This window comes from Paroedura picta, chromosome 15, assembly GCF_049243985.1.
Source record: "Paroedura picta isolate Pp20150507F chromosome 15, Ppicta_v3.0, whole genome shotgun sequence".
NCBI classification, from domain to species: domain Eukaryota; kingdom Metazoa; phylum Chordata; class Lepidosauria; order Squamata; family Gekkonidae; genus Paroedura; species Paroedura picta.
The window spans coordinates 16,255,030-16,273,067 of record NC_135383.1 but is presented as its reverse complement, the minus strand read 5'-3'; the positions used below and the strand labels follow the sequence as shown (position 1 = coordinate 16,273,067).

The window sequence follows — 18,038 nt, the reverse complement described above, 5'->3', positions numbered from 1 at the left end:
TATGATTTTACGTCTGGCCTTGACCAAAGTCAGGGTCTTCTCAGCCTCGGCCCCAGCCTGGTGGGACACACAAATAAAATGAAATGGGCCTCCCTCCTTCCCCCTCCAAAACTCCCTTTTCTGGAACATCCCACCACTGAATAGAGGCCAATGATGTGGTAGCCGGCTGAGTGCCGGGAAGGCGGATTATTACGGGCTCTTTTTGCTTTATCTAATTTTATCAGACTTTTAGCATGTTGTCACCTGCTCTGAGCCTGCTTGCAGAGAGGGGTGGTCTATACATTTAATAAACAAATAAATAACACAAAAAGAGCAAGGGAAAGATCAAGAGGGGTTCGATCTGCAGGGCCTTGTTCCTGCATGTTTCTCTCCCTTATTTAGGAAAGGAGGTCTAGCCTGGCCTGGTCATATCTGGGAAGCACTGGGATGCGAGGCAATGCAGAAGCAAGAAAGGACAAACCAGCTCTATCTGCCTCTCAACTTGTCCGGCATAGCTTAGGCCACCTCGCCAGATCTCTGAAGCTAGACAGCTCCTGGTGAGTTCTGGGAGGCAGTCCAGGGTCCTTCCGCATGGGTAGTCCCTCTCACCACAAAGGCCCCCCAGGGGTCGCTGTAAGCTGGCTGCGGCTTGAGACTCCATTCTGCCCACCAGGGGCTGTTTCCACTTGACCCCAGGGTAGGGGGAGCTCCGGAATCCGGGGTGGGTGGTGGGAGGTGGCTGTACAGGTGCCATTGTTGGGAGAACAGTGCTTTTCCTGAGAAGTGGAAAGCGAGTGGCTGAGGAAAGGTTCCCTTCAACACATCAGGGGCATTCAAAACAAGGTGTCACTGGCAGAAATCACCCTGGTGCAGTATTTCTCAGCCAGCAGTTGCACCCCGAGCAGGGCTTGACCCACTGAGCAGCTGGGCCAGAACCTGGCGTGGATGTGCTTGTGTGTGAGCCTCTCCCTTGCCGTCTTGGCTCTCTCAGCCAGACAAAACGCCCTGGGGGAGAAAGGGCAAAGGGGAGCAAGGGAGGAAAGGAAGGGTCCCATGGGGGAACACGGGAGGGGGGCTTGCATACCTGGGGGGGGGGAGAAACAAACTCCAATGCGGCCCTCTGCACAGGCTCAGGGAGCCTTCTCCGCAGCATGGCTGCCGGCTGGACCGCCTTGCACCACCCAGAGAAAAGGCAGGGTTGAGAGGATAGAGGAATCGGATCCCAGGCGTTATTGAGCCGAAGCCGGCAGTTCGGGCCTTGCAGGGCGGCTCAGCCCTCGCGGCATCTGGACGGTGCCCAGGCGGGGGGAGCCAGGCGGGACTGACGCCGATGGAGCCCCTTCGGTCCCGCCCGCCCCGTCCATCCGATGGACGCCGGCCCTCCCCTCCCCTCCTCCTTGCTCCGCAGCAGTTCCGGTGCGTGAATCGGGCGGGCTGCAGCTTGCCGGTTCCGGTGGAGCCCGAGCAAAAAAACCGGCGGCGGCGGCGGCGTCTTCCCAAGCCCGGGACCCCCCTCGGCCGCCCCCCCTCTCCCCGGCGGCGCGGCATCTGTTGCCAAGGAGACGGCGGGGATGCTGCTTGCCTTTCCCGGGCCCGGGGCCAGGCCGGCACGGAAGGCGCCCGACACAAACAAGACCCCCACCCGGGGAGGAGAGGGAGGGGCGCTGGGAGACAGTGGATGGGAGGGACGGAGGGGTAGCACTGCCGGGGAGGGGGCCTTGGGTAAAACTCCTTTCCCCCCCCCCAAAAAAAAAAAGGAAGGAAGGGGAGGGGAGGGGCCTTTGCAAAGGAGTCCTGCTTTCTGTCTCAGGCAGGGGCCCCGGCCAGACTGGTGGGCGACCCCCCCTTCTCCCCCCAGTCCCTGCAGCCCCCCTCCCCAGTCGAGAAGTCGCCCACCAAGGAAGCCAGCGGCAGGCAAGCCAGTCCGGGGCGGCCAGAGGGCCACGGCCGGGCTGACCCGTCGGAAGTGAGCGGCGCTCCTCCCCGGACCCCCTCCCTGGAAGCGCCGTCTGCCCCCCTCCCGCCGTCGCCCCAGCGGCTGCCGCCCGCCAGAAGCGCCCGCTCAGCGCGGCAAGAGAGGGAGAGAGGAGGGCAGAGCCAGCGCGGAGATCCGGAGCAGAATCTCCCCTTCACCCCCCTTAATTCGGTTCTGGAGCTTGGCGGAAGCCCTGCGCCCAAGGGAGGGGAGGGGAGCGTCCTCAGGCACCCTCCTCGGCCTCCCGCCGCCCTCCAGCCCCTTGGCCTGGGAGCCCACCTCAGCGGATGGCGACGACGGACGTCACGCAGCCCCCTCCTCCTTGGCAGCGGAGCCGGCCGCAAGCCTCGGGCGGAAGCGGGCAGGCAGCGGGGGCCCCTTAGGCTGTCGAGCACCCCACGAGGGACCCCGGCTGGGCCCTTCCGAGGCTGCTGGGGAAGCCCCCAGGCCTGAGAGACCCCGCCGGCCGAGGAAGGGGGGAGGGGGGCTAGATCAACAGGGGGGGCCCGCGTGGACGACAGAAGGCGCGAGGCACATTTGCAAATTGACCCCCCCCCCTCCCGTCCCCGTCGCTCAGTATGGCATCCACGGATGCGAGGCTGGGTTATGACGCGTGGCGCCTCTAATCGTGTGAGCGGAAGGAGGGGAGAATGCACGACACGTGCAAGCGGCTGCTTTCCACGGAACTGGACCGGGGCCGTCAAGGTCAGCGTCGTCGACTCGGACTGGCAGCGGCGCTCCCGGGGTGTCAAGAGGAGGTGCCAGGGATCGGAGGTGGCACACCTTCCGCATGCCAAGGCGATGCTCTATCACTGAGCCAGCCCCCACCCACCCACGGGACTGTTCTCTCCGGATGTGGGCCTCTTTACAAAGGCCAGTCGGGGGCTTCAGGCGGTGGCTGAGGAGGGCTCCATTGCGTGGTTTTGGGCAGCCCCGTGTTGCTGGGCCCCGCTTGTTGAGCAGAGCATCTGGCCATGATCGATGAGTCGCACATGGGAATGAGCATGGTCTGTCTATCCCACCCCCCTGCAGTTAGTCAGTCCCTGCCCCACTGCGTTATGCTGTTTTCCCCCTCGGGATTTTTGCTGCTGGATTAATTCGCTCAAACGCTTCACGGTTTGTGATGGGCATAAGGAAGAAGGAGGGGAAGAGCTCGTTTGCTAGACCCGGAAGAGTCCCCAAGCGGCTTGCAAACACTTTTCCCTTCCTATCCCCACAACAGACACCCTGTGAGGTCGGTGAGGCTGAGAGAGCTCTGGGAGAACTGTGACGAGCCCAAAGTCCCCCAGCTGGATGCATGTGGGGGTGGAGTGGGGGATCAAACCCTAGATTAGAGGCCGCTGCTCTAGCCACCTTGGCTCTCAGTCAATATTGAGCGACTGTTCTATCCCATTTGCATTCCGCCTTCAGGCAAAGCAGACTATAAATGCAAATGAAGTGAGCAAAGCAGCAAAGCAGACTACAAATGAAAAAAAATAGCAAAGCAGACTATAAATGAAAATAAAGTGACCAAAGCAGACTACAATTTTTTTTTAAATGAGCAAAACAGACTATAAATGAAAATATAGGAGACAGTGTGAAGTCAGGGTGAAGTCATGGCAGTGAGCCAGCTGGTGTGGTCCTCGGGTGCGCTGCTCAGCCCCTGGCAGTGGTCAGCTTTTGGGCTCTTTGTCCGGGTCCATTGGGAAGTGGTCTGGGCTTGGACTGGCAGTGGGGCAACCCCGTGGGGTAGAGGCAAATCAGGCAGCATCCTGAATCATTTCGGCTTGAGGGCTGGTTCTGAAGGCTGGCTGGGAGGGGTGATCGAGGCAGAGGACACTGGGCAGGGGGTGAGGAGGCAGGAGGTGAGGAGGGGCTCTGTCCTTTTCGGAAGCTGCCTTGTCAGTACAGACTACAATACTGGCAATACCAAGTCAGTATTGTCTATTCAGACAGGCAGCAGCTCTTATTATTCTGGAATGGACCTCTCCCCCTCCAAAGGGGCCTGCTCTGGAAAATGTTACAATCGCCCCCCACCCTTCTCTGAGCACATGGAGGTGCCTTATACCAGATCCAATACTGTCTACTCGGGCGGGCAGCAGCTCCCCAGGCCGGTGACAGCGGGTGGAGGTCTGTCCCATCACCTGTTCCTGGTCCCTTGAACTGGGTGTCGAACCAGGGACCTTTGGCATGCCAAGCAGAGACTCGGCCATGGAGCAAACCGGTCATGGGGGCATGGCTCCCCTACAGTCCCAGTGGCCCTTCTGGCAAGCTCAAGCTCTTGCTCCGAAGCTGTTCAGATGGGCAACGCATTCCTCTGGTGACCTGAACTGTGCTCCCACTCCAGAGGAGAGGATCTCCTCTAGAGCTGCGCTGGCCCCATCTCTGGCCTCGGTCTTCCTCAGTGTCCGCCTCTGTGAAATGGGCGCGGGGAGGGGCAGAGGCGCCGGCTTCCAAAGCTGCAAGGGGAAGGCCTGCGACAGGCAGGAGGACGGGGGCCCAGCCACGTGGGCGGAAGGAGCCACACCCCAGCCCAGCCCAGTCTGGACAGAGGTAGTCCCGCCGCACTGTGCCCCTCCCCCAGCCCCAGGCTCCCCGTCAAAGCCTTCTCTCTCTCCCCCCCCTCCCCTGAATCCTGCATTTCACGGAGACATAATGGGAGTTGCCGCCCACAGCAGTGCGTCTGACAAGCACTCCGGCGCCCGACGGGAAAGGAGAGAGGGATGCAAACCACTTTGGGTCTCCATTGCAGGGAAAGGTGGCTTGTAAACAGGTGTGCTCTGGGCAGGGAACTGCCTGGAGATGCGGGAGGTGGAGCCTGGGAGGGCGGGACCTCAACAGGGGATCATGCCCCAGGGATCATGCCTCCCCCCCTTCCAGAGCAGCCATTTTTCACCCAGGAAACTGACCTTGGTCCTTCTGGAGGTCAATTGGAATAGGAAATCTCCAGGTGCCACCGGGGGATTGACAACCCTAGGTGTAGGTGAAACAAACTTCTTCGCGCTGCCAGAACAGGGGACGGAACTGGGGAGTCCGACCCCCCCGTCGGATCTCGGAAGCTAAGCAGGGGTGACGCTGGCTAGTATGCGGAGGGGAGAACTTCCCCCGGGCCTCTGCTTTGTGCTGAATCATACCATGGGTTCCTCAAGGTTGCTCTTCTGGGAACATGGCAGGGGTAGTCAAACTGCGGCCCTCCAGATGTCCATGGACTACAATTCCCATGAGCCCCTAGCAGGCGCTCATGGGAATTGTAGTCCATTGACATCTGTAGGGCCGCAGTCTGACTACCCCTGATGCAAGGCCAAGTAGTGGGGGGTGCCATTGAAGCTGGGACCTTCTGCAGGCCAAGCTGATTCTGTGCCACTGAGCCCCTGGTCCCTTCCCCCTTTTACCAGTCTGCCACGTCGATGTGAGTGGGACTTACTTGTGAGTAAACACGCGCAACAATAATCCTCGCTTCCACGCTATTCTAGCTTCCCTGGTAACTAGAGGAGCGCTTCCCCCCTCTAAAGTTGCCCTGGAGGAGTAAACAAGAGCACTTCAGCACTTCTCAAAACTCCTGTGAAAAATCGCTGTTGATCTATTTCCGAGTCACTTTCCCACTCGTGTCCCCTCGGTGCAGAGGCTGATGGCTTTAACCGTACCGGAAAAGGAACAAACCAGCAAAGAAAGACAAGGCGAGTTTTAAATTGCACAAGGCAGTACGGTTCAGTGGTTATCGCGCCAGAGCGGAAGACCTCTATAGAAATCCCTGGGAGGGCTTTAGGTGCTACGGGGTGAGGATGCGCGGCTTCGGTGGGGGGACGGTGGGGGGACGGGACGAAATATCCTATGTCCTTTGGAGAACTGGGGATATTGCCCTAAAAACCCAGCAGAAAGCTTTGATATTCACCCCCCTTCTCCCTATTCAGCTCGCCTGGGGGAAGTTTTTCCAGGTAAGGTCAGCAGCCAGGAAAAGCCTCACCCGCTGTTGTTGGACATGTTCCAGAGCCTAAGAAAAAAGCCATCCAGTAGGAGTTGACTTCTGGCCACCCGGGAGGGTTTAGGGGGCAAGGGGCGTCGAGAGGTGGCCTGGCTCTGGGGAGCGATCCTCGGGGCTTCCTCGCCCTGCTCCAGGGATCTGAGTAGAGGAGGAGGCAAAACTTGGCCAGGAAGACGAACATTTTGAACCTTGGGGGGAGGGAGGGGGGGAGAAGAGGGTCAAGCAAGCTAAGTCTTGAGAGCCAGCCAGGCCTCGTGGTTAACAGCGGTGGCCTTGAATCTGGCGAACTGGGTGTGATTCCCCCCTCGTCCAAAGGCAGTCAGTTGGATGACCTTGGCCTAGTCACAGTTCTCTTTAGGGCTCTTTCAGCCCCATTTACCATACAAGGGTGTCTACTGTGGGCAAAGGAAGGGAAGGGTGTTTATAAGCCGCTTTGGGAGTCTTCCAGGGAGTGAAAAGCAGGATATAAAACCTCTCATCCACCTCCTCCTCCTCTTCTTCTTCCTCTTCTTCTTCTTCCTGCCCGCCCAGCCCCAGAAAAGTAGGTGCGGGCCTCTCCGCCACTCTTTTGGACAGAGGGGCTCTTGCCGGAGGGGAGCTCTGCGTTTCCAGCCGGCCCCACCTCCCTAGGGGCAGGGGGGTTACCAGTGCGCTCCCCTCCAAGAACCTTGCAGCTGCCCTGGCTGCCGGCGCCTGAACCGGTCCCGCCTAGGCCTGAGCGCTTTCCCCTTGACGGGGGGGGGGGCTTCTTTGGATACCACCGAGATTTCTTTCCGCCACCATCCCGTTCCCAGGAACGGGGAACCGAGGGCGCCACCGGAAGGTTGGCTACTCGGAAGTAAGTCCAATGATGGTCAGTAAGGCTCCAAGGAAAGCGGACTGCAGCCCGAAGCAGGTTTCTCTCCCGAGGAGGACCAGCAGGGCCTTGGCAGGGCGCAGGTGGGCTGGCCAGGGAAGGAGTCAGGAGCTGGAAGAGGAGGCACGACAGAGTCCCCCAATCCCAAACCCTCAAGGAGGTGCTCCAAGAAAAGGCCCGCCCCTCTCCACATGTCGCCTACTCAGAGATAGACTGCTGCTGAACCTGGAGGCTTCCTTTGTGCTCGTCATCCCACCGTTTTTTGGCTGATGCCGGGGCAATTGTTACCCCCCAGGGGCAGGGGAGGAAGAACAGAGTGCGGTTCGGGTGGACAAGAAGCGACCCCGGGGGACCCAGAACCCCCTGCCAGGAGCGCCTCTCCCAATGGGTCTGCTGAAGCCGACGGCTGCCCCAAGCCCCTCCAAGGACCCCTCCCCCCGTGACTCCCCGCCTGCTTCAGCTACCGGGGCGCTGGGGAGTCTCACCCCCCCCTCCTGCCGCTCCTGCTCTCCATCTCCCCCCACCACCCGTGATATAAATAGCTGCCTCAGCCCGTTCCCTAAATTTCCCGCTGACGTCACGCCCACGTCATTGTGTAGGCTGATGCTTTTCTATGAATGAGCCGCGAGATCCCCGTTACTACGAGCCGGACTCTATAAAAACCCCGACGGCTGGAGACAGCTTTGCAGCCGGATCCCAGCCGGACCCGGCACGGGAAGGCGCTGCTGCTCCCGAGATCCAGCCGGCAGGACGCGCCGTCGAGGTGCAGGTAAGAGGCGAGTGGGCCAGCGCAGGCGGGAGCCCCTTCCCCGCCGCCAGCCGGCCGGAGCAGCTGGGTAAGGGCCGGGGGGGTCCGCGTCTCCTCCGGCCCAGTCCTGTCCCAGCAGCCCCGTCCTGCAGTCCGGGGGGGGGGGCGGAAGAGCACCTCCCGGCTCACGCATGACTCTCCCGGAGACTATTGGCTGCCGCGCCAAGCACGTGGCTCCTGTGGCCGGGCAGTTGCTGCCTCCCCCAGTGGAGGGGGGGGAGGAAGAGAGAGAGAAAATGCCAGGTCTTTAAGCGCAAGGGATCAGCCCCCCCCCCCTTCCCAACCGCGCTGGCCTGGCGACGGTCGCCTCCCCCGGAGAAGGCGGTAGAAGTTGAGACCTAAAGGGACAAAGAGGCTCTAGAGGCCCGGAGGCGGTGGAGGGGTTGGGGGAACCAGTCCGGACTCCGGGCGTCGCCCACTTGACCAGACCCCCCCAGTGGTGTCTAGCCCGCACGGATTGCTCTGGAGCAGATCTAAGCCGGCTGGTGTCCGCTGAAGGCAGGTTGGGCCCTCCAAAGCAGGGACCCTGAAGATCGCGAGGATCCCTGTGGTGCAGCCGGACCCGGCTAGAGAGACTTAAGGGAGGGGGCGGCTTGCGAGTGCCCGGAGAGGAGGGGGCTGGCAGAGCCCAGAGCCGCCTTCTTCGCCCTCCTTTGGAGGGTGCTGCGATCCTGGAGCCGAGTGGGGGGGGGCAGCCTCTCTGAACCCCTTCTTCTCCCCTCCCCTCTCCTCCTGCGGCTCTGCCCACTCGCTACCTGTTGCGGCGCGTCCACCTGTTCCCTCCTCCCGCCCCCGTTGCGTCCGAGGGGTGCAGTGCTGCTGCAGCTTCTGCCCCGCCCCGCCTCCACTCTACCTGCCAGGGTGCTTCACCTTGAGCCGGAACAATGGCTGGAGGCGCTGCCGCCGGAAGCAAAAGGGGAGGCGCCCCCTCCCTCCCCGAAATGTCAAGGTTGCTTCCCTTCTTCCGCCTAGGCGACCGGGCGGGGGGAAGGGGGGAGGGAAGCTGGCTTGTTGTTTCAAGGCTGCGAGCAACGCGGGGGGGAGGGGGGGAGGGAGGACGTGTGCGGAGGCTCCCGCCTCTCCAAATGAGAGAGAGAGCGAGAGCGAGAGGGAGAGACAGCCGCCGGAACCCGCTTGCTTCCCATTTGGTTCCACTCCAGCCCCCCCCCTCCCCCCCAAAGAAAACAGGCTGAAAGGAAGACGCTGCCTGGGAGTGGGGATGAAATACCCGGGTACCCTCTGAAAGGGTTGGCCGCTCCCCTTTGGCTCCCTGCGACTCCCCCAAGGCGCTTTATCCACGCACCCCATAGCACCCCAAGCCCTACAAGCTTCTTCCAGCCGCCTTTCCCCGAAGACGCCTCGGAGGAGGCTCCGGAGGTCTGGCTCTTCTATGAGATTCTCCCCGTATCCCCACTCCCCAACCGCTCAGAGAGAGTAACCCCCCCCCCCCGCACACACACACACACACACTTCTCTTGGAAAAATAAGGTGGGGTGCTTGGCCGCTAGAAAGCGGCAGAAGGGGGGCGGTCGCCGATTGCCCAGCAGCTCAACTGACGCCTCCTGCGAGGAATGAGGCATGATTCACGGAGGCACGGCCCATTACCCGTGACGGCTGCACGGAGCCTCTCTGTGCAGAGGCAATCTACCTCTGGCCGATGGCGCTTACGCTGCACAGTATGGAAGCATGAATTGGACCAGTCTGGGATGTCCTAGAGGGCTGCCCCCCACTGTGACTCGGGATTGGAGGGGTGGTAGAAAGCCCTAAAGCCGCGCGCTGCTCTCTTGCCCCCCACCCCTCCACTCCACCCCACACCCCCCCCCATCCCCGCCCCCGGCCGCCCCGTCGCCGGCTCCGAGGAGAAGACTCTGGTCAGCGCGTCGGGACCTTGGCTCTAGACTGCTTACTGCCAAGCACTGCGGGAGAAACAGTAACAGTCTACAGTCATGGCTACCGAAGCCTGGCCGCAACAGCCGTCCCGCCGGCCGGGAGCGAAGGCGAGGTCCGTGCAGGCGGCCGGCACTGCGGCGTGCGCCCGGGGAGCTTCCGAAACCGGCGGGGGAGGCGGGGCCGCGTCCACGATTGGCAGGTTCCCTTCCCGGACGCCTTCGCGGGGGAGGAGGGGCTGGGCTCCGAGGACGCCTCCGCTGAGGCCCTTCGGGGGAAGGAGGTTGCCCTTGGCTTCGGGGGAGACGGTGGCGACACGTCGGCCGGGGGTGGGACGGGGACTCGAGACCCCAAGGTGTGCAAGAGACCCCAAGGTGTGCAAGAGACTCGAGACCCCAAGGTGTGCAAGAGCCAAGGGCAGCGTCTTTGAAGGGGTCCCTCTCGCCAAATGGGCGCCGGATTAGGCCTCCTTCCCAGAGCCGGCCAGAGCACGGTCCTAAGAGAGGAACGCAACCCAGTTAGGCGGCCGCCGGGCGCTCTCCATGGTGCTGATCGTCCCGCTGGCTTGGCATTCGCCCTGCCCTTTGCTTTCGGTCGCTTCCTGTTGGGGCGGGGAAGCAGCAGCTGCCCTCCGGCTGATTGGGGGGGGGGGGGCAACATCTCACCAGCGGTGCCGGCTGGGCCCATTTGTACTGGGGAGCTGGAGCCCAAGGGTTTAAACAGGGGCACAGTCTATGGCTCCTTTCCCAGGTCCTGCCAGGCATGTGGCCATGCGACCCTAGGAAAGCCAAGGAGATCGATTTCAGTTTTATGCCACAATAAAATCAGAGCCCAGTAGCACCATTAAGACCAACAAAGATTTATTCAAGGCGTGAGCTTTCGAGAGCAAGCACTATGCCACTGTAACAGAGGGGTCCCAGGTTCATTCACCATTGAAATGGATGAGAAAGCAGATGATGGGAATGACTCTCTACCAGAGACCCTGGAGTGACGCTACCAGCCAAAGAGGGTGGTCCTTAGGGGTGCCAGCTCTGGGTTGGAAAACTCCTGGGGAAGGTGGGGTTTGGGGAGGCGAGGGACCTCCCATCAGGGATAATTACTGGAGTCCACCGTCCAAAGTAGTCATTTTCTTCAGGGGACTGGACCTCTGCTGACTGGAGATCAGCTGGAATTCCTGGAGGGTCTGCCTGGAGGTAGTACTGGCCTCCAAAGACCAAGGCCAAACCCTACATCTGCCGAGGAGGGGGGGGAGGATCTTGGTCTTCGTCTGTGGATGTGTGGTGGTTATGTTCTCTGGGAGCTCAGGTTCTTATTCAAAGAACAATGTCTGTCATTCAAGCTTTGGACCGAGCTTTCGTTCAAAACCCACCACGAGAAACTTAACAAGCCTCCAACCAGCACTGCTTGGTGCACTAGCCAAGGGCTCCCAAGCCAGTGAGGAGCCACAGTCCAGAAGTCACCCAGCATTGACTTCAAGTTGCGTAGGGTCACTTTGGAGTTTCCGAAAGAGCACGAACAAGGATGGATCGCTGTAGACATCCCCTCTCAGGTCAGACATGCACCTTCTCTTGGGATGGTTCAGAAACCCCTGAGGCATTCTGGTTCCCCCTGCAGCCCCGGGAAGCTTGATTGAGCAAGGGATCCGGAACAGGCCGGAACAAGTTCATTCCTAAACCAGCGAGGTCTTTTGCAGAAACAGGCAAGCCTCCAAGGTAGGTTTACATCCCCACACTTTTCCATTTAGCCCGAAGATAAGGATCCTCCCTGCGGTCCGATGAGGAGAGTGAGAAGGGTCCCAGCCATTGTCAGCTTTGGCACAGAAACCGGAGACACTTTTCTAGATTCAAGGTGGCCCCTGTACCTCCTGGAACTTGCCTGGGCACTGGTGTGTGATTGCAAGGTCTGGGCTACGGGGACTGGTCTTGGGTCTCATTTCTCACGCTGCAGGAGGATCGAGGGCACGAACGAGATGGTAATCTTTCTTTCAGGCTTGGTATTCCTTTTGAGCAGCCTACCGGACCCAGCGTGGCCAAACGCGGCCCTTCGGCTGACGCTTCACGGAGAGGTAAGAATAAGGGAGAAGCAAGCTCCCATGGCTTTGTAGGACTGGGCCTTCGGTGCTTTCTCCTGTATTTGCGAAGAGTACATTCCTTCCAGTTTGGATGGGAAGGAGGTCAGAGCTGGGATTTTAAATGGTGATCTCCACGTGGTGCCCATTTGTATTTGCTCAAGGATTTCCCGGCACCTCCTTCCCCAAAACCAAGGGCCAATCTTGGCTTTCTGCCATCTCACTAAAGCCGGGGGATTTTCCAAAAGGGCCACTTTGTTTGCATTTGTAAACAGCTGCCCCGTCACAGGCTTGGGGGGTTCCAAATCTTGATAATGATCCCCTCCCGCAGCAGCCATTGTGCCCCCCTTCAAAAAGGTTAATGTGGCATCATTATTATTAACTCCCCGAAGCCCGTCTTTCTCAATGAGACTCCAGATGGATGACAGAACAGTTCAATTGGGTGGAAAAGTCCTTCAATAAACCATGAGGCGGGACTGGGGTGAGCGCCCTGGAAAACAGTGCCACAAAAACCAAGCGCAGTAATACCAACTTGAGGCTTGACATGCCATAAAGAACGGGGTTTCCAAGGGTGGAAAATATTGCAGTGAAACAAGGATCTGATATGTGCAATCAATATTGTAATCCTCTGCTGTTCTACTCTGGAGCAGCTCCTTTATCATTCTAACCCCTTGTCCAGGGGAGCATGCTTTCCACATTCTCTGAAATGACCAATGTGTGGAGATTTCCCAGACTACCCACAAGATGGGAGCGCAACAGAGTTCCATCATAATACCAGAGTATTGTGGGAGCTTTTATGTATCATCATATAATAATTCCATGTCCGTTGCTCAGCCTCTCCAGGTGCTAGAGGGGGAAAGGCCTTGGCGAGCCACTGCCAGGGACCACCCTGGGCAACCCGGGCCGAGGGCCTGACTCCGAGGTATGTGCTCTCATCCGGTTCAGTCAGTGCCAACGTTCCAGCCTTGAGCCGCTCCGCAATTGTCAGGCATCAGAAAGCCATCCTGTTTTTCAGCCACAGCTCCAGTGACGCCTGCGAAGGATCCCCAGCCGAAACCGGAGACCTGTGTCAACGAGGGCATGGCACCGTGGCTTCAGAATGCTAGATGGGAAGAGCTGGCGGTAGAGGGAGGAACGGCAGCCTTCTCCGTCTCTGGCTTGTCTTGGCAAGCCAGGGTTGAGGGTTTTACCACCCAGCAAGGCTGAGGCTGAGTCCTCCAGCCCGGGGCTCAAAAGGAGAGGGGAAGGGGCCTGTGTCCAATTAATTAATTAATTATTATTATTATTTCAATTTATTTCCTGCCACTCCCAATGGCTTGTGGCGGGTTACAATGTCTTAAAACCCCATTAAAAGACTCAAAACCATCACAACATGGCGGCGCAGTAACAAAATCCCCTTCCTACCTCCCATTCCTAAAAGGGAGGGCCGGAGGAGAAGGAGGTCAACGATGTTCAAGAAGAAGCCCAGGGGAGAGCAGTTGACAGCAAGCTGGGCGGATCCGGATGGCGCCAGGAGGGTGATGGTGCCTGCTATAGGTTCCGACATTGCAATAACTAGGCTCGATTTTAGTGTGGCTTTTGGGAGAAGGAATGTGGTTTGGATTTTTTTTTTTTTATTAAGGAACAAGGGTTTCTCGTCTCAGAGTCTCTACGCGAGAGAACAGTGCCTGGGAGTTGTGGTGTGTGGGTGGGCGGGTGCTGCGTTCCCGACAGCTCCGCTCCGGCTTCTCTTTGCAGCAATGACCCAATCTTCAGGATCCCATTCACAACATTGCCAGCTCTTCCTGTGTCTCCAGGGCAACCGTGGCTTTAGATTGTTACTGTGTGGATGGGAGTGGTAACAGTCTACAGCCATGGTTGTCTGGAATGGATGCCTAAGCGTCGTCGGAACTGCCTGGGCCCACCGAACAGCCCCTCTCTGGGACTCTGCGTGGGACCGCCGCGAGTACCACCACCACCACCACCACCACCACCACCACCAAGAACGGCCTGGGATTGTGGGAGACCTGCTGTCCATCTCCCTAGGTGCTGAACGTCACTGAATACGTTCAGGGTTGCTGCAGTATACAGAAAGGGGGGGTACTTAGTCTGTCTAAGAGGCCGGATTTCCTTGGCTGGAGCATTTCTCGCTGGATACACAATATAGGTGGGGGGGAGGGATTCAAACGCCCCTCCCGCCCCGGTGCAAAGTTTGCAATGTATTTGTGTCTCAACAAGCTGAGCTGTCTATTAACAATGAAGCACTGCGTCAAAGCCCAGTCGAGATAATTCAGGCAGCAGAGATCCAACCTGGGAAGGGGCACAGGGGCAGGAGAAAGGAGGCCTCCTGTGCAAGTAGTAGCTCATCTCTTATGCGCTGTATCGGTCTCTCGCCCTCCTTTCCCACCATAGCCGCCCTCCGCAGTCTTTCTGCAAACAGCAAGCTGTCAGAGAGTTGGGGAGCGGGGCTGCTGTGCCGGCAGCAGCAGTGAAGCGTAGCCGTGGAGCGTGCCTGGCTAAGGAGGGGGCTGGCTAAATGAAGGGGCACGCTGCGCTCCCCCACTGTCCTGGCCCCAGCAGTTTGGTTCTTGGGCCTGTCTTTTCAAGGCAGCACCTGGGCTCTGAGTCCAGGCAGCTATGGAGCAGGGAGCAGATGCCGCCCCATGCAAGGATGGCTGTGGATCCTCCCCGGGACTGAATATTTAAGGCCTGCACGTAAACATGCTGCCCTCCCAAAAGTACGAAGACGGGAGTGGTTTTAATTTTGTGCTGTTTTGCAGAATAATGCCTTTTGAGAGCCAGCTTGGCGTAGTAGCGAAAAGCGGCAGCCTAAGCCAGAGAACCGGCTTCGAATCCCCATTCGTCCTCCAACTGGGTGACCTTGGGCCAGTCACAGTTCTCTCAGAGATCTCTCAGTCTCACCTACTTCACAGGATGTCTGTTGCGGGGAGAGGAAAGGGAGGCGATTGTAAGCCGCTTTGAGACTCCTTCGGGATGTAAAAAAGCGGGGCGCAAAAACCCAGCCTTTAAAAAGTAATATGCATAAATGATCCTGCTCCAAGAGGTTAGATAGAAAGCAGAGAGCCTCTTACCCCAACCACTGGAAATCTTCTTCAGGTACCTTGCAGTCACTAGAAACAGTGCTTCTACAGACTCTGGAGGCTCTCCTGCACAGTATATCATACACAAAGGCCTTTTCCAAAGTCTGGTTTTAGTGTTAGCTGCTCCAAAGTGGGGACAGAAGGGGCAGCTGTATCCTAAAACCATCACTCCGCAAGGGAAGACAAGACTGCATCCGGGTCATAAGCTGAGGTTTCAAGGTCAAGTTTCCAGAAATTATGCAGGGTTCTATTGGTAATAGGTTCTGAACCAGTAACTGGGGTTTCTTGCATCCTATAATCCCAGTGCCTGGACCAAAGCCTCATACCTGGGCCAAGCGTTTCCATGTCTAGTGCTTATCCTGCCTCTCTTAGCAATACAAACCAACAACGTTCCTTGAGGGTGTTCTATCTATAGAGAGGCAGTCTTCAGTCCAAGTCATAGAATCACAGAATCACAGAGTTGGAAGGGGCCAGACAGGCCACCTAGTCCAACCCCCTGCTCAACGCAGGATCAGCCCAAAGCATCCTAAAGCATCCAAGAAAAGTGTGTCTCCAACCTTTGCTTGAAGACTGCCAGTGAGGGCAGTCCAACAGTAGAGGTTTCCCTGCAGCCCAAAGCTTGTTTTTGGCATACTGCTGCCCCCTGTTTTTTAATCCTCATTTCTCCTGGGGGCCTCCGGCTTTGGAGCAATTCATACCAGAATCAGCTTTTGTATTGGGCACCTGGCGGAATACAAGCCCTAGCACAGCCTTTCTCAACTTTTTTTTACAGTTGAGAAACCCCCAAAACATTCTTCAGGCTTTGAGAAACCCAAGAAGTGTCTTGATCATACAGATTATGGTTGGGAAGCAGAGCTGTGGACACGCCCACCTGGGGCCCCTTCCCTCCCCCTCCCCCTCCAGGCCCATCACTGGCCATTCCGAGAGGGGAGGGCAGGTTTACATGACCATATATGGTCATATCACCCATGCATTTTAAACAAATATATATATAAAAAATTAATTAACTTCCACATCCCAGAGGCGTCAAGAAATCCGAGGGCTTCACAGAACCCTGGTTGAGAAAGCCTGCCCTAGAATCAGGGGAAGTATAATTTTGGGTGGTCCAAGCCTTTTGTGGGATGCCAAAGGGCGGAGCTGTCGATATCGGGGATGGTTATTATCACACGCAATGGCAGTGAGTTTCACAAATTAATGACTTCTTGTGCGAAGATATACAATTTGTTTTCAGCCTACTACTCATCGGCTTCAGGAGATGCTTCCTCATCCTATGATTTGGTGGGGAGAAAGGGAATAAATGGTCAGATCCCCGTTCTCCGATTTTATAAACCCCACCACATTTTAGTCTTTATCTTTCCTCGTCTGAAAAGGCTAAAATTCTTCAGGCTTTCTTAGGGGGAATATGCAAAACTCCTTGAACACTTTTGTGACTCTCTTCCGCTCCGCAATGTCCCTTTTGAGGCACATAAACCAGAGCCGTGGCATGCCAAATTCAGGATCCAAATTATACTGCTACTATACGGAAGCGCTACAATATTGGCCATTTTATTTTCAGTGCCTTTCCTAATAATTCCTCGTAGGGAGGGAGTTTCCTCCTCACCTCCAGCTGACATCCGGATTGAGCCGTCTACTGCAACTCCAAGATTTCTTTCCCGGTCAGTCACCATCAGAAGATGCTGATGCATATCTGAAGTTAGGATTCTTGTTAAAATTTATTTATTAGATTTTTATACCGCCCTTCCATACGGCTCAAATGCGTCTGCTTCGAGACATGCTTCATGAAAATTTGGCTGCTGCTTTGCAGCTCAGTTTGGAATGATTATGCTGGAGTTCAACTCTTGGTTTTCATGGGCCTTAATATTTGATTGTGTTCTGCCAAGCTGAACCTCAAAGTGATCACACCTTAGCGGAAGCAAGCTAAGTATCACCCCTGCCCCCCCCCCCCCCCGGTTTGGATCCCGGGACTCCCCGATGCTGGCTGACCAACTTTGTCAAAAGCTTTTTGGAAACATTTATCATAGGATCATAAAGTTGGAAAGGGCCAGACAGGCTAAGTATCTATCCAGCCACTGCTTAAAGTCTACGAGTGAGGGGGAGCTCACCACCTCCTTAGAGAGACCATTCCACTACTAGATAGGACATTTCCACATGATTGCAATTCTTAACTTCCCCCAAAGCAATCCAAACATTTGCTGAGGCAGACCTACCCTTTGCAAAAGCAATGCTGATTCTTCCTCTCCAGGGCTTGTTCCTCTACATCAGGGGTGGCCAAACTGTGCCTCTCCAGATGTCCATGGACTACAATTCCAGCATGCTGGCGGGGGCTCATGGGAATTGTAGTCCATGGACAACGGGAGAGCCACAGGTTGGCCTCCCCTGTTCGACATGCTTAAGCATTCTTTCCCAGAGAGAAACCATCACCAGTTTATCTGGAACAGGCATTAAGCTAACTGGCCTGCTATTTAGTGGCTGGACCAAGGACTTTCCTTCCTGCTGGCTGTGATAGCCTTGTGAGCTCCTCCCTCATCACTGAACCTGTCTGTTCCTCCTGAACAGTCATCTCCCTTCCTGGCTGTAAGCACTTCCTGCGTAGTTAGCTCTCTTTGCTGTCTGCAAAGCCTTAGGCATCTTTCCAGATGCTGGGCTATGGGGAGTGGGTGGGATCAAGTCAAAAAAAGAAAGCTTCTCCGGTCAGAAGGAACAACAGGAAGGGATGGGGGGGGGCATCTCATACTTGGCTCCCACTTTACTTTTGGGCTTTTGCTTCGGTCTTGACCAGCATTTCTTTACTGCCGAGACACCAGCTGGCCAGGAGATGTTCTACCTCCAGCCTTTGCGTCTTCCTCCGGACTTTTTGAGCAGGATCCAGCCAGTTTTTGCGTTCTTTGCTTGGTGGGCCCAGCAAACGCCTCTGGGGGAAGGTAAGTCTTGGGGGTGCACCACAACAGGGCTGGTGCACTTGGGCTTGACGTGCCAGCCTCTTGGAAGAGTGTGAGTTTGGGGGCAAATCCCAACTGGCACTCTTACTGTTCGGTGAGGTCTGGAGGGAGGGGCTCCCAGGGACCCTGCTTCCCCCAGAACCAGGCAAGGGCCTGGAATTGTGCTCAGGGCTAGGGAAGTTCTCAGTGGACTCAGCCAGCAGCTCCCACATGCTCTGCGAGTGTCTTTCGTAGGGGCTGGCCAATTACCCCAGAAGAGGAGGAGCAAAAGCCCAGGCGTTGCAAAGCTTGTGTTTTAAGCGGCAGAACGAATGGGGCCCTCCTCAAACAGGATAAGAGAAGGACAAGGTGGCCTGTCTGGCCAGAACCAACATCAGGGCTGTGGGAACCTAGCGTGAATGGCCATGCAAGTCTCTCCAATGGGAATGCAGCTGCCTGCTACTGCAGCACCAAGGGCCGAGTCCAGCAGCACTGGGCTCCTGTCC

At 57.3% G+C, this 18,038-nt stretch overlaps 1 protein-coding gene across 3 annotated transcripts in view; it reads right to left on the bottom strand.

The window, feature by feature from the left end:
* The window catches only part of OVCA2 (OVCA2 serine hydrolase domain containing), a 40,457-nt gene that overhangs the window by 14,048 nt on the left and 8,371 nt on the right, over window positions 1-18,038 (bottom strand). The window lies entirely within an intron of this gene.